Source organism: Nycticebus coucang, chromosome 10 (assembly GCF_027406575.1).
Source record: "Nycticebus coucang isolate mNycCou1 chromosome 10, mNycCou1.pri, whole genome shotgun sequence".
Classification (NCBI taxonomy): Eukaryota; Metazoa; Chordata; class Mammalia; order Primates; family Lorisidae; genus Nycticebus; species Nycticebus coucang.
In genome coordinates, this window is record NC_069789.1 from 93,284,384 (window position 1) to 93,298,038 (window position 13,655).

The 13,655-nt window shown below is 46.9% G+C and overlaps 1 protein-coding gene and 1 pseudogene across 1 annotated transcript in view; one reads left to right on the forward strand and one right to left on the reverse strand.

Annotated features, from left to right (window-relative positions):
- Positions 1-537: 537 nt before the first annotated feature.
- GPR161 (G protein-coupled receptor 161) overlaps positions 538-13,655 on the forward strand; it is a 49,112-nt gene continuing 35,994 nt past the window's right edge. Inside the window, exon 1 of the mRNA XM_053605981.1 lies at positions 538-701. The gene's annotated coding sequence lies outside the window, so the exon portion shown is untranslated. The remainder of the gene's footprint in view (positions 702-13,655) is intronic.
- Positions 5,688-7,965, reverse strand: LOC128596312 (forkhead box protein M1-like; annotated as a pseudogene).

Genomic DNA, 13,655 nt, shown 5'->3' on the forward strand with positions numbered 1-13,655 from the left:
CACCCACTCCCCACTCGGAAGGGCTGTGGGTTCCTCCAAGGCTGTCTTCCTGGTGGATTCACTGATCTTCCCGGGGCCCAGGACAGTGCTTGGCGCCAGGCAGATGCTCCTACTCGTTGGCTGGATGAATGAAAGGTGAGCAGGACAGGAGATGCCGGAGTCATCCACCGCCAGACAGGACGAGGAGGGAGGATGTGGGGCTGTGCCGGGCCTGCGGGAGGAATCCGAAAGTGCATGTGTGATGGAGAAGGGGACGTCCCAACGACTGGAACTGGGACGCAAGAACGGGAACAGGGAAGGCCCGAGTAGGGACCACAGAGGTTTTCAGGAGAAAAGTGAGGCGAGTCGAGAGGGTAAGGGGAGACAAAGAGGCGCAGCCGAGGCGAACGTGGGCAGAAGAGAAGTGTCCCGGGAGGAGGGCAGAGTCGCGGGAAGGGGCGCGCGGGGAGGGCGGGGCGCTGGGGCCGGGCGGAGGCGGCGCGGGGAGGGGCGCGAGCGCCCCAAAGTTACTCGGCCTGCGCCGGGCCGGGTCCGCGCGCTGGTGGCTGCCAGGCGGGCGGAGCGGAGCGGGGCTCGGCGGGCTGAAACCCGAAACCTTCAGTCCCAGAGCGCGTCCGGGAGGAAGGAAGCGGCGGCGGCGGCGGCGGGCGAGGCGGGAGGCGGCCCGGCCGGGCCCTGAGCTGCCGCGGCGGCGGCTCTCGGTGAGCACCGGGCGGGGGGCTCAGCCGGCGGTGCGGGCGGCGCGGGCCCCGGCGGAGGGGGCTGAGGGGGCTGGAGCCGGGCCGAGTTCATTGTGTGGGGCTCGAGGGCGGGAGGCGCGGGCCGGAAAGGGTCTCCGCGCCCCCTTCCCCCAGGCCTCCCCACCCCCACAGGGCTTTTCTTCTCCCTGACCCCCTTTCGGAGGTAGGGGGACTGTCCTCCCGGCCACACTGTGTCTCACTTTGGAGAGCTGGAGCTCTTTGTGGGACGATGTTGGGGGCGCGCCCCTCCCCTGCGGCCAGGGTCTAATGAGGGTTCCACCCCACTGGAGGATGTAGGCCGCCTCCTTTCTCTGGCGCCACCCGAAACCCCCGACCCCGGGTGAGGGAGGGCATCCCTGCGTGCCCGGGACTCTGCTGATGGGGACCGCGCCCCCTGGGGCCCAGGGGCTTCATGCCTGACTCGGGGATACGGGCTGGGGCGAAGCGACCAGGACCCTCGGCTGGAATCCGTGAGGACCAGGTGAGCAGCGTTCTTCGGGTCGGGACTCGGGGCGCTGTCTCCCCGAGTTTGGGCGGGCAGCGCGCCTGTAAGTCGCCCGGCGCCACCAGGTGGGCGCCTCTGCCCCTCAGGCTGTGAGAGGGGGATTTGGTTAGCTGGCCTGCTCTCGGCCCCCTTCTAGGCTGGAGCTTAACCTTTGTGACAGCTTAACCTCTGGACAAAGGCATGTGGGCTGAGAACGTCCGCTGGACAGCCGGGATGGTTTGTGGGATGGGTAACTGGGATCCCCAGTTACCACACAGCCACGCATTGCACTGGCATCACTGTGTGTCGCATCTTTGAGGCTATTTTTGTTTGCTATTATGCTTTTCATCTCTTTTGCAAAGTGCTTTCAAGAGCAGGTCATGTGATTCTCCTCCCTGTGAAGGAGTGGTTTGTAGTTTTGGAAGGAAAGGACCTCAGTTTCTTGATCTGTCTAATGGGGATACTGATGACATCATGTGGTCCTATCTCAGCGGGCTAGAGGCTGGAAGAGGACAGTCATTCCTGTCCCTCCTCCGTGGAGCCAACTGGGGGTTGAGTCTGGTCTCTTCTCCTCCCCTGCCCCATGATCTGGACCCCCACATGAGCTCTGGAGAGTGACTGCTTCTGGGAATAGGTGGTTTTCTTTTATAATCTCCATTCTACTGCAGCAGGTGAAGAGAGCCTTTCCCAGGCCCTCAGGGCAGAAAGAGGAGATGGGCGGAACCTCAGCTCACACCTGCAGGGCTCTTCATCCAACTCTGTGGGGATGCATGCCACCCATTTCTGCTGCTTCTTCTAGAGCACCCCTTTTCCTGGGCTCATCCACACCCATCTTGCATTTGTAAGGTGCTAACAAGGACTTTCGCATACACTTTTTAATTTCACTCTCACAACAGCCCTGTAAAACTCTAGTAGCCCATTTGATGCTTGAGAACACAGACTCAGGAGAGGTGGAGTACTCTGCTCCCATAGTAAACAGCCAAGATTGAACTCAGGTCTTTTGACTTGGCAGTGCTTTTCTCCTGGCTTCCTAATAGGCATCACACAGGCAGGTCCTTTCACTCTGGACTTCCCCTGCCCTCCAGCTCCACTACTATGAATTTAAGAATAGAGTCGCAGCATGAAGATGGGAAGTCCAGGGCCTCAAGCATCCACACTGTTCTCTTTGTGTTGCCGCCAGGTGCGTTGGAGACAAGGAGTTCTGTGTGGTCAGAGGGGTGTGATTTCTGTTTGGGTTTGCTGGTAGACAGGGTGAACTGGAACTGAACTGGAACTGACTACCTTTTGTCAGTGGAAGGAGTTACAGTTCTTAGTAGTAAAGTCCACTGCTGACTGGGGCCAGTCAGGAAGTCTGAGTGCTGGAAAGGGGGGAGGAGAGTTGGGCGGGGGCTATGTGCAGAGTCACACAAGGTACAGGTGGGACAAGGCTTCAGCATATTATTGCCTGGTCTGAGTTTTGGGAGAAGCTGTAAATTATTATGGGGGGGGGGGACTGTCTATCCTTAAAGATGGCAACTAATTCAAAACATTTTAAAAAATATATGAGATAAACAAATTACGTGTGCAGGCTGGTGGTGGCCTGCAGATTGCCAGTTTGCAACTTGTGTGTTAGACCTCAGGGAGCATTTACTGTCATTCTGAGATGCTTGGATGGAAGGGAGAAGTGGTATCTTTCTGCTGTTTTTCTTTAACAGCAAAAGCCAACAAAACTAGAGATAGTTATCAGTGCTGCCTGGGGTTTGGAGGATGGACTGGCTTTATGACTCAATACTTCATTCATTCAAACAGTGCTCATCTTATCTGTGATTCTGTTGCTACAACAAGAGAGAAAGCTTACAACTAGTTTTTATCTGTTTATTTCTTTGCATAAGTTTTATGAGCACAGCAGGATGGCATTCTTGCAAATATGTTCAGGGAAGACTGGGAGCATAAAAGAAGTGTTCAGTTGGCCAGGGGGAAAGCATGAGGAGGTGCATTTCAGTTTTATTTTTGTGTTTATTTTATACTCATGTAATAGGCTAGAGAACACTGTTGAGAGCACATACAACCTGCATCCCAGCCCTGCCCCTTATACACTTGTAAATAATCTAAAGCAAATAGATTACATATACTAGAATATAGTAACTTTTTTTGAGACAGAGCCTCAAGCTATTGCCCTGGGTAAAGTGCTGTGAACATCATAGCTCACGGCAACCTCCAACTCCTGGGCTCAAGTGATTCTCCTGCCTCCGCCTCCCTAGTTGCTGGGACTACAGGTGCCTTCACAAGGCCCAGCTATTTTTTGGTTGCAGCCATCATTGTTGCTTGGCAGGCCCGGGTTGGATTCGAACCCGCCAGCTCAGGTGTATGTGGCTGGCGCCTTAGCTGCTTGAGCCACAGGTGCCAAGCCAGAATATAATAACATTTTAAGTGTATAAATTATTATAACATATTTTTAAAATACAGAAACATAGGAAAGGAAATTAGTTTGTTCCACCTCTAATCCCTTAGAGTTAACCACTTTATTTTTTTATTTTTTATTTTTTTTGAGCAGTCTCACTCGCCCTTGGTAGAGTGCTGTGGCATCACAGCTCACAGCAACCTCCAACTCTTGAGCTCAAGCAATTCTCTTGCCTCAGCCTCCCAAGTAGCTGGGATTACAGGAGCCGGCCACAACACCCAGCTATTTTTTGGTTGCAGTTATCATTGTTGTTTAGCAGGCTTGCGTGGGCTGGAACCCACCAGCCTCCTCAGTGTATGTGGCCTGCGCTCTACTCCCTGAGCTATGGATGCCAAGCTGAGGTAACCACTTCAAATGTATTTATTTTCAGGTCTTTTTCAATACATAAGTATATACTTAATAAGTCTGCAAATATATGTGACTATATAAATATATTGTTTCTTGATATTACAGTATAAAACATGATAAAATAATAACATCTATATTTCTAACTTTAGGACCAACCTGTATATATTGACTGTTTTTAAAAATACATAAATAAAGCAGTTGGTGCAGTGGTGTGTGTTTGTAGTCTCAGCTACACCAGAGGCTAAGGCAGGAGAATCACTTGAGTCCAGGAGTTCAAGTCCGGCCTGAGCAACCTGGCAAGACTTCATCTATTAACAGAAATACATAAATGGGAGTCATATATAATGGTGCTCCATGATGTACTTTTGTGATTTAACAATATGACAGAGTCATATTGAGACAGAATCTCACTTTGTTGCCCTTGGTAGAGTATTGTGGTGTCATAGCTCACAGCAACCTCAAACTCTTCGGCTTAAATGATTTCCCTTCGCTCAGCCTCCCAAGTAGCTGGGACTATAGGAGCAGAAGCATTTAAATTTTATGAGGTTAGATCAGTGGTTCTCAACCTGTGGGTTGCGACCCACAGGAACGGTATTAAAGGGCGTGGCATTAGGAAGGTTGAGAACCACTGAGTTAGATCTATGTAATTTTTCTTTATTTTCAAGTTTTCTTTCTTTCTTTCTTTCTTTTTTTTTTTTTTGACCACACTTCTTCCCTGGGTTTTATTGAGCAGGTAGTTGCGGTACTGTTTCTGAGCTGGCTCACATTCCTGCAGTCAGCTGGTGGCTCTTTGCAAAACTGAGGTGCAAGTGAAGGAAACCAGGCAGATCGGGGGCCCTTCCAGCCTTCTCAAGCCTCTGCCTGAGTTCTCATCAACGTGAGTCTCCCTGGCATGATTAGGGACATTATCAGAGAAATATCTAATGGGGCACATCTGGGTACCCACTCTTTGCTTCAGATGCATCCATCCCCCCACCCTGTATTCAACTCCCGACCCAATACAAAAGACCTTTTTAACCAGAATTTCTTCGTGCAGGAAAGGTGACTTGGAAACATGGGGAGGTGGAAGGGAGGGGCAATAAAAAGGACCCTGCAAGCACATATGCTTGTCTGAGTGACTACAATAAAGAACCCTCAATGCAGGTACCTTGGCCTGGAAGAAACCGTGCACTGCAGGCCCTCCATTTTCTAGAAACTAAAAGCAAGGAACAAAAACAAACGGAAACCCATGGTCATCCTACTTTCTGGCAGTCTCTAGATAATGATCTAAGGAAATAAACTTACATTTATAATTAGAGGAGAATTTGGAGAATTTACACTATTTACAAAAGCCACCCTGCAAGGATCAGGGAAGGTGAGAGACTGCTGGGCACAGAATGGAAACAGTTTGGGGAGTTCCTAATCTCTTTTTTTCATTGCTTTCATCATTCCTACCCTTCAGCTCCTGGCAAGGAGAGTAGAAGACGCGGAGTTTCTTGGGAGTATAAGGTCTCAGCAATGGCCAGGGTGTGATAGCTGCCTCGGCATAATCAAGCAGAATAGAGCGAGGAGATGCAGGATGGGCCCCTACTGCTGTCCTCACTCAGAGGCCTGGGGTACATGGAGCCTTGGACTGCTGAGACACATGCTTTCCTGGGATGGTGGACAGCTTGAGCACAAGGACAAGACCAGGTCTCTACTGCAGCTCAGGAATGAACTGGGACCAGTTGATGTTGTCAGGATTCAGCAGGTCCTCCTCCAGACCAGGGAAGCTGATGTCCAGCAGGATCTTGCTGAGGCTGTCATTCATTGTGTCCAGAACCAGGCCTTCCGTCAGAGAACGATTGGCTGAAAGGCTGGGAGCCTGTGGCTCTGGGGAGCCTGGCGTGGGGACCTCCACATTTGAGGGGGAAGAGTTGCCAAAGGGGTCAGTGGTAAGGTCAAAGGGTTCTGAATTGAGAAGCTCTCGGGGTGAGTCAAAGAGGGGAACACTTTTCAGTGGGGTCGTGCTGAGATCCATCACCCCCAGGGAATCAGGCAGGTTGCCAAAGGCACCATGGGGGGTTCGTACTGGGCTGAAATCCAGCCCTCCTACTTTGGCTGGGGGTGTGAGCCTCCAGGATTCAGGGGTTCTGGGAAGAACATTTGCTGGGAGTGGAGGAGATGGGTAGTGTCTCCTTTATGGGTGTCTTAAAAGATCCACCCTCCTCCTGAGAGTAGACAAGTTGGGGGACAGGCTCAGATTCCTAGAGGAATCTGCTAGGAAAGGGAGTTCTGTGGCATGTCAGGAAGTGCTGGGACCCTCTGAGAAGAGCAGCTCAGGCTCATCAAGACAGGGAGGCCGCAGATGCTGTTTCCTTTGAGACCGGCTCATCTCCCTTCTCTCCCTGTGTTTAATTATGAGCATTTCTGAGAGACACCGGGCTGGAGACTTGATGCCACTGTGGGACTTCTTCGACATTGGGGTGGGAGAGTGGGCTGAGTCTTTCCAGGAGTGAGATAATTCCTCTTTGAAAGATGGGTATGGGGAAGGCCACTCTTCCAAGGGTGGGCTCTCCACTTTGATGGGTCTTGCTAAGTGCAGTGTCTCCTCCCTAGGAGGGATTTTTCCTCTTTGATGGACTGAACTGGAAGAAAAGAAGACAGTCCTTCCCCCAGCAGGAGATTCTCCTCTTTCACTGGCTGTGCAGCAGGGAGAGGGGCTATGCCCTTATCAGCCAGCAGTACCTTGGGGGCGATGCAGACTCACTTGTTATGGTGGGCAAGCTCCGAGCTCATGAGTGAAGCTGCCAAGGGCAACGGCACCTTCACTGAGGGCTACAACACCAGTAACTGATTCACTGGGAACTGGATGGGTACCAGGTATGAGCTGACCCAGGGTAGCAGTGGCTTCATCTTCCATGTGCGAGTTCAGTTTTGATGGTCACATTCCATTGGAGCTCAGGATTTGGTCGTTTCTGCTGCTGTGATTCCAAGTGCTCTGGTGATTGTGGAGACCCTGGGTCCAGTGGCTTAAAAACCTGGTCCAAGGTCATGTAGCGATTGGCACTGGGGTGAATGGTCCAGAAGGAAACCTTGCCATTGGCAGATGTCTCCCAAACAAATATATCATGGAGAGAAAGGTTGTGGTGAATGGAATTCTTCCAACCTGGCTTGGCAAATGTGCTTAAAATTGGTCTTCAATCCAGGTATAGATGTCTTTCAAGGTGATACGCTTCCTCTCAGTGCTGTTGATGGCGAACTGTATCATGGCCATGTAAGAGTAGCGTGGCCGCTCAGACAGAGTCATGCCAAGATGTTGATGCTCCTGAGGGCTCCTCAACCTTAACTGGTTTCTGTTCCAGGTGACAATTCTCCTTTCCTTCCATCTCTTGCTTAATGCCACAGGAGCCCAGTCCATCAGAGCTCATCTTTCCAAGCCACTGGATAATGGTTAAGCTGTTGTCAAGAGTGCAACCTGCTGCCTCACTGCCACAGCTCTCCCATCTCTGTCCCAAAAGGGTTCCAGGTGGCCTGGGAAGATTCACATCCCTAGCTGCAGGTTTGGGTCCCAGTGTTTTGGTGATCACTGTTGTCTTTCTAGCATCATTGGTGATGTGGGTTTGAGGCTGGAGTCCTGTAGTGTGAGTTGGGGCTCCCCCACAGCTGATGAGGATGAATTTGTTGGGTCCACTGCTGCCACTCTCTTTGCCTTAGGCAGTCAATGCTATGATGATGCTCTGGGTATTGGCATTGCTGGGGATGGCCCCCACTTGGGTATTGGGCATGGTGGGATGGTTAATAATCTTGATCTCAGCTGGAAACTTGCAGGAGCTGGACTCTGTCACTTCTCTGGAGGCCTGTGCTTGACTAGGCTCCTGTTGAGCAGTGAGTCTCTGAGGTTCCTCCTCTGATGTTTCACCTGGGGCATTTTGAACAGCAAGGGGCAGCCTCTGTCTTTTGAGAATCAGTGGCCGCCGATGGCTGGATTTCATTATGAATCTATGTTTTCACTCTCCATTGAGAATCACAAGCATGGACTCTCCAGACTACAGCCGTTGTCTGCTGCTGCTGGGCTGTCACTCAGAGGGCGGCTTCCCACTCCTCCAACCTGGGGGCTGAGCCAGGGCCCTGACAGGGACTCACGCAGGGCAGGGCCGGCTGGGTCCCCGGTGGTGCGCTGCAGGCGGGGTGGGAACCCCGGGGGATCCTGGGAGGGGATGGGGTCCCTGGCCAGGGCCGGGGGTGGGGTCCGGCACCTATTTTCAAGTTTTCTAACATGCCTAGGAAGTCTTCTCTTCTTTGAAGATTAACTTTTCCATTCCTCTTTTGCTTTTCTCTGTTTGCAGATATTTTACATTACTACTTCTTGTCCTTTTCCGTTTTTCCGTTTTCCTCCTGTCTGTGACACTAGGGAGGTCAGGGTTTGAATCTGCTTGTGAGTCTTTTTAGCCAATCTATATCTTCTCTGACTTTTATAGTGACTTTTTTTGCCAAGCCTTAAGGATGAGCTTGTCTGTAGGTGGGCAAAGAGGGAGAAAGAGTGTGCAGAGTGCACAGAGTTGGAGAACAACAGTGAGTATTTGGACAACTGTGAGCCATTCGGGAGGGCGGAAGCGGAGGGTATCTGCAAATGAATAAATTCTGCGGGTAGGTAATGAAAAGCATGGCACGGTCAGGTTTCTGTAGGGGATGATCAGTCTGCCAAAAGTAGGGGGAAGACAGATTGGAGTGGGGGCGAGATCAAAGATAAGATGAGATAGAAACATCTGTTAGTAATTCAATGGAAAGATGGTGGGGCTCTGAGCTGGGGTAAAGGCAGTGAGGATGAAGTTTTAAGTTAGAATTTAGCGATGCCCTGAATGTCTGTGATAGACAGTGGAACAAACAAATGTATATTGTTTTACACCATTCAATCCTAGAGAGCCAGAGTGGTAATTAGGATTACCTGGCAAGAATGATCTGTCTCGTAGGTGTCCCTCTTGAGAGATTAGATGGGTGGTGATGTTTTATCTAGGGTAGAGGAAAACATGAAAAATAGTACACTGGGATGCTGGCAGCAGAGATGATGATTCCATTTTGTGCACATTATATCTGAGGGGCCTGGTGTGACATATGGGAGAAAACATCTACCAGGTGGGTGGATATGAATCTGGAGCTATGAAGAATTGTCTAGTCTACACGTGGAGATTGTGGAGTCATCAGTATTTAAGTAGGCATAGAAAGGGAACATATAGAGAGATGAGGTCTCAGCTAGGATTCTTTCTTTTCTTTTTTTATTGTTAAATCATCGCTGTGTACATTTGTGCAATCAAGGGGTACAATGTGCTGGTTTCATATACAATCTGAATTATTCTCATCAAACTGTTCAACACAGCCTTCATGGCATCTTCTTAGTTATTGTATGTAGACATTTGTACTCTGCCTTTAGTAAGTTTCGCCTGTACCCATTCTAAGATGCACCGTAGATGTGGCCCCACCCATTACCCTCCCTCCACCCTAACCTCCCCTCTCCCTTTCCCTTCCTTGGCCCTTTCCTCATAGTCTTGTGCTATAGTTGGGTTATAGCCTTCATGTGAAAGCTATAATTTAGCTTCGTAGTAGGGCTGAGTACATTGGATACTTTTTCTTCCATTCCTGAGATACTTTGCTAAGAAGAATATGTTCCAGCTCCATCCATGTAAACGTGAAAGAGGTAAAGTCAGGGCGGTGCCTGTGGCTCAAAGGGGAAGGGCACCGGTCCCATATGCCGGAGGGGTTCAAACCCAGCCCCAGCCAAAAACCACACACACAAAAAAATAAATAAATAAATAAAATGAAAGAGGTAAAGTCTCCATCTTTCTTTAAGGCTGCATAATATTCCATGGTATACATGTACCACAATTTGCTAATCCATTCGTGGGTCGATGGGCACTTGGGCTTCTTCCATGACTTAGCAATTATGAATTGGGCTGCAATAAACATTCTGGTACAGATGTCTTTGTTATATTGTGATTTTTGGTCTGCTGGGTATAAACCTAGTAGAGGAATTATGGGATTGAATGGCAGGTCTATTTTTAGGTCTCTAAGTATTCTCCAAACATCCTTCCAGAAGGAACGTATTAGTGTGCATTCCCACCAGCAGTGTAGAAGTGTGCCCTTTTCTCCACATCCACGCCAACGTCTCTGGTTTTGGGATTTTGTTATGTGGGCTACTCATACTGGGGTTAGGTGATATCTCAAAGTAGTTTTGATTTGCATTTCTCTGATGATTAAGGATGATGAGCTTTTTATCATGTGTTTGTAGATCCTGCGTCTGTCTTCTTTAGAGAAGTTTCTCTTCAAGTCCCTGGTCCACCCTGAGATGGGATCACGTGTTCTTTTCTTGCTAATACATTTGAGTTCTCTGTGGATTCTGGTTATTAGACCTTTATCGGAGGTAAAGGTCTTCCCTGGTTTGGGATCAATGTGATGTTTGCTTCATAGAATGTGTTGGGTAATATTCCTTCTTTTTCTATATTTTGGAAGAGGTTTAGTGATATACGTACTAGTTCTTCTTTAAAGGTTTGGTAGAATTCTGATGTAAAGCCATCTGGTCCTGGGCTTTCTTTTTAGGGAGATTTTGTATAGTTGATGCTATTTCAGAACTTGATATAGGCCTGTTCAACATTTCCACTTCATTCTGGCTAAGTCTTGGTAGGTGGCGTGCTTCCAGGTATTGGTCGATTTCTTTCAGATTTTCATATTTGTGAGAGTAGAGTTTCTTGTAGTATTCGTTAAGGATTTTTTGAATTTCTGAGGGGTCTGTTGTTATTTCATCGTTACCATTTCTGACTGATGAAATTAGAGATTTTGCTCTTCTTTTCCTGGTTAGGTTGGCCAAAGGTTTATCTATTTTATTGATCTTTTTAAAAACCAATTTTTGGATTTATCGATCTGTTGTACAATTCTTTTGTTTTCAATTTCATTTAATTCTGCTCTGATTTTGGTTATTTCTTTTCTTCTGCTGGGTTTGGGGTTGGAGTGTTCTTCCTTCCCCATTTCTTGATATGTCCCATTAAGTTATTAACTTCCTCTCTTTCCGTTTTCTTGAGGAAGGCTTGCAGTGCTATAAATTTCCCTCTTAGGACTTCCTTTGCAGTTTTCTAGAGGTTCTGGTAATTCATGTCTTGATTGTTGTTTTGTTCCAAAAATTTGGTGATTTCCTTCTTAATTTCGTCTATAACCCATCTATCCTTCAGCATAAGGTTGTTTGGCTTCCATGTTTTTGTATGGGTATGCAGGTTCCTGTTGTTATTGAGTTCAACTTTTATTCCATTATGGTCTGAGAAGATGCAAGGAATAATTTCTAGTTTTTTAAATTTGCTGAGGTTATATTTGTGGCCTAGGATGTGGTCGATTTTTGAGTATGTTCAGTGGGCTGATGAGAAGTATGTGTTTTCAGTTTTGTTGGGATAAAATGTTCTGTAGATGTCTGTTAAGTTTAAATCTACAATTTCTTTGCTTAGCTTCTTTTTGGAGGATCTATCCAGCACTGCTAAAGGGGTGTTAAAATCTCCAACTACTATGGAACTGGAGGAAATCAAGTTGCTCATGTATGTTAGAGTTTCTCTTATAAATTGAAGTGCGTTTTGGTTGGGTGCATAAATATTAATAATTGAAATCTCACATTGAGTATTACGTTTAACAAATATGAAGTGTCCATCCTTATCCTTCCTTATTTCGGTTGGTTTAAAGTCTATTGCATCTATGAATAGGATTGCAATGCCTGCTTTTTTCTGCTTTCCATTTACCTGGAGTATAGATGATCATCCCTTCACCTTGAGTCTATATTTGTCTTTTAATGTAAGATGAGATTCTTGTATGCAGCAGATATCTGGCTTGAGTTTTTGTATCCAGTCAGCCAACCTGTGCCTCTTCAGAGGACAATTTAAACCATTCACATTAATTGAGAATATTGATAAGCCTTTCGGTGGACATTTTTAATCCTTTTGCGACTGTGGAATTTGGAATTTGATGAAAATTTTCTGGGTGGGTTTACTTTTGTGGTGGAGGCTTATGCTGGTCTTTATGGAGGATTTATGGAGGATTGGTCTGAGAATATCCTGGAGAGCTGGTTTAGTTATGCCAAATTTCTTCAACATGTGAATGTCATTGAAGTATTTAATTTCTCCGTTATAAATGAAGTTCAGTTTAGCTGGGTACAGGATCTGGGTTGAAAGTTATTTTGTTTTAGGAGATTAAAAGTCGATGACCATTGTCTTCTAGCTTGAAAGGTTTCAGCAGAGAGATCTGCAGTTATTCTAATATTCCTCCCCTTGTAGGTGATGGTTTTCTTTCATCTGGCTGCTTTCAGAATTTTCTACTTCATATTAACTTAAGTGAAATTGATTATGATGTGTCTGGTGGATGTCTTATTTGGGTTGAGTCGTGCTGGAGTTCTGAAACTGTCTGCTATCTGAATTTCAGAATCTCTTGGCATTTCTGGAAAGTTCTCCTTCATAATCTCATGGAGAAGAAACTCTGTGCCTTGTGAAGGCACTTCGTCGCTTTTAGGGATCCGTATAAGATGAATATTGGTTTTCTTCTAATTAGCCCAGAGCTCTCTGAGAGAGTGATCTGTTTTTGCCCTCCATTTCTCTTCCTCTTTGAGAGTTTGGGAGCATTCAAAAGCTTTGTCTTCAATGTCAGAAATCCTTTCTTCTGCTTGCTCCATTCTGTTACTGAGGGATTCTACTGTGTTTCTCAGATCTTTGAGGGCTGCAATTTCTTGTCTCAATGTGTCAAAATCTTTGGTCATTTGGTCTTTGAATTTGTTGAATTCTTGAGATATCTTTTGGGTTACTGCTTGGAATTCTAATTCGGTCTTATTTGCTATCCAGATTCTGAATTCGATTTCTGACATCTCAGCTATTTGTTGTGGATGGGATCTTTTTTTTTTTTTTAATTTATTTATTTTTATTGTTAAATCATAGCTGTGTACATTAGTGCAATAAGGGGTACAATGTACGTGTTTCATATATAATCTGAAATATTCTCATCAAACTGTTCAACGTAGCCTTCATGGCATTTTCTTAGTTACTGTATGTAGCTATTTGTATTCTGCATTTAGTAAGTTTCACCTGTACCCATTCTAAGATGCACTGTAGATGTGGCCCCTCTCGTTACCCTCCCTCCACCAAAACCTCCTCCTTCCCTTCCCCTTCCTTGGCCCTTTCCCCATAGTCTTGTGCTATAGTTGGGTTATAGCCTTCATGTGAAAGCTATAATTTAGCTTCGTAGTAGGGCTGAGTACATTGGATACTTTTTCTTCCATTCCTGAGATACTTTGCTAAGAAGAATATGTTCCAGCTCCATCCATGTAAACATGAAAGAGGTAAAGTCTCCATCTTTCTTTAAGGCTGCATAATATTCCATGGTATACATGTACCACAATTTGCTAGTCCATTCGTGGGTCGATGGACACTTGGGCTTCTTCCATGACTTAGCAATTATGAATTGGGCTGCAATAAACGTTCTGGTACAGATGTCTTTGTTATATTGTGACTTTTGGTCTGCTGGGTATAAACCTAGTAGAGGAATTATAGGATCGAATGGCAGGTCTTGTGCTGTGTCTGCCCCATTGATCCTTGGGGGAGTTGATCTTCTCTGATTATTCATATTGCCAGAGTTTTTCTGTTGATTTCACCTCATGATTGTTTTTTAC